Raw genomic sequence first — 4,572 nt, forward strand, 5'->3', positions numbered from 1 at the left:
AAACCCCCTACACATGCACAGAAAACCTCTTTTAATCCCAAATATCCATCTCTGAGCTCAGACTCATCTGCACCCATGCTGGAAAAAAAATCAAAACAAATACTAGAAAAATTCAAAACATTCCAAATTTTTTTCCATGGTAGATAATTCAGTACGTGAGGTCCACTTGAATATTCAGATCATTTGGATAACTGAGCAGCACTCGGTAAAAAAACAAATTTAGGGTCTGTAAAAAAATTTACTGTTCATGTACGGGCAGCGACAACGCTTGCACATTGCTTCCTTGCCGGAGGTGTTGCTTTTTAAAAACATTCTTTCTAGTCTAGGTGTTGACTTTATTGGTTGTTAGTGTTACTACTGCGGGTGATTGAACACCATGGCAAGGTCGTTTTTCTCTTTTTCTTATTTTTATTTTCTTTGACTGTGTGCATCCTGAATGTTTTAAGCATCTTGTTGATGTAGAGGTTGGGTGTAATTGGTATCTGCTTGATATTAATATATTTATTTTTAAAACAAAATTGTATCAGCATGCATGGGCGTGCGTAATAAGAGCTACATACATACCTCGTCCTCCCTAATGTAGCGGAAGGAGAGCACGCGCTTGGGGCCTAGGATCTCGGCGGCGCAGAGCTGGCGGAGTTTGCGCCAGTAGTCGCCGGTGGGGGAGAAGAGGATGTCCGACGACTGGTAGGATCTTTGGCCCAGTGGCGAAGTTAGCGTCGTGGGTCCTGAGCACCAGCCGCGCCGTCTCCCTAGACGAGACCACCAGCAGTGGAGTCTGCCCAAGCTGCAGCATCATGAGCGGGCCATGCGCGCGGGCCAGATCCCGCAGCGCGCGGTGTGGCAGCACGTTCATGAGGTGGTGCATGCTGCCGATCACCGGCAGCTTCCACGGCCCTGGCGGCGCCCTCTCCCTCACCGGGTTCAGGGCCACCCTCAGCACCTGCAGCAGCGCAACCGCCACCGCCGCCAGCACCAGCGATTGGACATACAGCTCCTCCATGGTTGTGTTACCTAGAAGTGCCAGTATTATTGTTGTGGCCAAGAGATGGAGCTGGTTGCTCTGCTGCTCGTAGTCATACTCGTAGGGGTAATATATAGGGCAAGAGGGCGATGGAGGATACGTTGGAAGCAATCGGTTTCGGATGGTGATACGGGGCCATGAGTTCTTTGTGTGCTGTTGGCTAACTGTTATGTTAAGCCAAGGGGGAGATGTGCATGCACGTTCTACGTTTTGTGTGTCATTGTGTTGGGGGCATTTCTCTTTCATGTTTGCAATTACTATTTTTTTGTGAATCACATTTGCTATTAATACTGATGACCGATTTTCTTCTCTTTAGTTTAGTCCCTTTTTTTGCCACTGCTGGTCATGATGTCCTCGACGAAGACGAGGAAACAGATTAACCCATGGAGGGCCCTAGATTAGACAGGCGCTCGAGACGCAAACCAACAAGTGGTTGGATAGTTGGAAGTACAATGATATTCCCGACCCATCAAGGTTCAAGTTCTAGATTTAACACTGGTGTTTGCATTTTTTCCTGAAATTATTATTTCAGGCTTTCCGGCGAGGTGCGTTGAGTTGGAGGGGATGTTCCCGTCGACTACAAAGACGTCTGTGACGAGTTTCATTATGATGTGGTGGTTCAATCTCTCGAATGTGCTCAGAGCATCTACAACCAGCCGGAATGTCACAAACCAGTCTCAAACGCCGGGCGGGTTGCCTGGTCACTGACCGGTAAAAAAACCCGACCCATCCAGGCACCTCAAAAGCCCGGGCTGACCAGCATCCCTTATATCCAAGCCAAATCTAGGGCGGATATGGGGCGGCCCAGCCGTGTCCGGACGTGTCCGCCACGTCGGACTGACGACGGGGTCCCACACAAAAGCACCCAAAAACCCAACGGTCTGACGCGTGTCTTCTTCGGTGGTGTTTGTGATGGCCGCATGGCGCCACCTATTTAAGCCAGATGGTGTTCCTAGCCCTAGCCACATCCGCTTCTTCCCTCTCCACGCCGCCAGCCCAAGCCCATCCATTTATCTCCCTCTCAGCCTCCCTCTTCCCTTGTTGCCCGCCTTCGACATGGCCCGGCAGAAGAAGACCATGTACGGTATACTAATGCCGGAACGGTGCTTCCAGATGCAGGAGGAGATCCGAGTGAGGCGCACTGCTAGCATCGTAGTCGGTCTACCTTCGGACTCGGCGGAGCCGGGGGAGCAGGAGGAGGAGGAGCAAGAGGAGGGGGAGTAGTAGCCAAAGCCCATGGAGGGGGCAGATCCGGAGAAGGAACCAACACCAGTTGTTGGCTGCCATGGCAGAGTTCGAGGTTGCCCAAGCGGCGGAGATGGCGAAGCAGACTGCCATCCTGAAGTCCATCCAGGATGAGATCTACGTGGAGGCCAACCGGCGCTTCACGGAAAGAACGGGCGGAGATCAACGTGCTTTCCAACAAGTAGATGCGGGGGAGGAGGCGGAGGCCGACACAGAGGAGGAGGAGGAGCCGAAGGTAGCTGCAGGAGCAGGAGTAGCGTCTGCCGCCCATGTATCCGGAGCCCGACACTGAGATAGTGGACATTCTGACAACAACGAGTAGTGTAGTGTATGTTTAGTTGATCTACATAGTACGTGGATGTTACTTTTTGCATGCTGTGTATGGTTTTAAGGGTTGAACTATATGGTATTCGGATGCAGAGAAGGAAATTTGAGGGCTGCCCGTGCACTGCTTGCTAACACGCCGGACGCATTCGCGGGCGTTTAAGGGGCCACATTTGATGTATGTGTTGGGGAACATAGTATGCAATTTCAAAAAAAGTCCTATGCTCATGCAAGATCTATTTAGGAGATGCATAGCAATGAGAAGGGGAGAGTGTGTCCACGTACCCTCGTAGAACGAAAACGGAAGTGTTAGCTTAACGCGGTTGATGTAGTCGAACGTCTTCTCGATCCAACCGATCAAGCACCGAACGTGCGGCACCTCCGAGTTCTGCACACGTTCAGCAAAGTGCCGAGGGAGAGTTCCGTCAGCACGACGGCATGGTGATGGTGATGGTGAAGTGATCCGTGCAGGGCTTCGCCTAAGCACTACGTGAATATGACCGGAGGCGTAAACTATGAAGGAGGGCGCCGCACACAGCTTGGAACAATTGATGTGTGTTAGAGGTGCCCCCACCCCCGTATATAAAGAAGGGAGAGGGGAGGAGGCCGGCCCTAGGCGCGCCCCAAGTGGGAGGATTCCTCCCTTGGGGGGGCACCCCTTGTTGGGGATCGTAGCAGAAATTAAAAAAATTCTAAGCATCACCAAGATCAATCTATGGAGTATTCTAGGAACGAGGGGAATAGGAGTGCATCTACATACCCTTGTAGATCGCGAGCGGAAGCGTTCAAGTGAACGGGGATGATGGAGTCGTACTCGCCGTGATCCAAATCACCGATGACCAAGTGCCGAACGGACAACACCTCCGCGTTCAACACACGTACAGTCGGGAAGACGTCTCCTCCTTCTTGATCCAGCAAGGGGGGAGGAGAGGTTGATGAAGATCCAGCAGCACGACGGCGTGGTGGTGGATGCAGCAGAGTCTCGGCAGGGCTTCGCCAAGCACCGACGAGAGGGAGAGGTGTTACGGGAGGGAGAGGGAGGCGCCGGGGGTTCAGGTGCGGCTGCCCTCCCACCCCTCCACTATTTATAAGTGGGGGGAGAGGGGCCGGCCCCCCCTAGAACCCATCTAGGGTTGGGGGCGGCGGCCAAGGGGGGGAGGAGTGCCTCCCAAGTCAAGTGGAGGCCCTCCCCCTTAGGGTTTCCCCCCTCCCGTGCGCATGGGCCTTGTGGGGCTGGTGCCCCTGGCCCATTAAGGCTAGGGCGCCCCCCTACAGCCCATGCTGCTGTATTGGACGTGGTGGAACATTTTCCAGACCTCCGGAACCTTTCGGAAGCTTCCTGGTACAATACCGGAAAAAACCGAACATTTCCCGTAACCCGAACAACAACTTTCCATATATAAATCTTTACCTCCGGACCATTCCGGAACTTCTCGTGACGTCCGGGATCTCATTCGGGACTCCGAACAACTTTCGGGTTACTGCATACTAATATCTTACAACCCTAGCATCACCGAACCTTAAGTGTGTAGACCCTACGGGTTCGGGAGACATGCAGACATGACCGAGACGCCTCTCTGGTCAATAACCAACAGCGGGGTCTGGATACCCATGTTGGCTCCCACATGCTCCTCGATGATCTCATCGGATGAACCACGATGTCGAGGACTTAATCAATCCCGTATTCAATTCCCTTTGTCAATCGGTACGTTACTTGCCCGAGACTCGATCGTTGGTATCCCAATACCTTGTTCAATCTCATTGCCGGCAAGTCACTTTACTTGTACCGTAATGCATGATCCCGTGACCAACCCCTTGGTCACATTGAGCTCATTATGATGATGCATTACCGAGTGGGCCCAAGAGATACCTCTCCGTCATACGGAGTGACAAATCCCAGTCTCGATTCGTGCCAACCCAACAGACACTTTCGGAGATACCCGTAGTGTACCTTTATAGCCACCCAGTTACGTTGTGAC

General features: G+C 52.4%; 1 pseudogene; it reads right to left on the reverse strand.

Annotated features, from left to right (window-relative positions):
• LOC119328307 overlaps positions 1 to 1,003 on the reverse strand; it is a 3,556-nt pseudogene extending 2,553 nt beyond the window's left edge.
• Between the last annotated feature and the right edge of the window lie 3,569 nt (positions 1,004 to 4,572).

This window comes from Triticum dicoccoides, chromosome 7A, assembly GCF_002162155.2.
Source record: "Triticum dicoccoides isolate Atlit2015 ecotype Zavitan chromosome 7A, WEW_v2.0, whole genome shotgun sequence".
NCBI classification, from domain to species: domain Eukaryota; kingdom Viridiplantae; phylum Streptophyta; class Magnoliopsida; order Poales; family Poaceae; genus Triticum; species Triticum dicoccoides.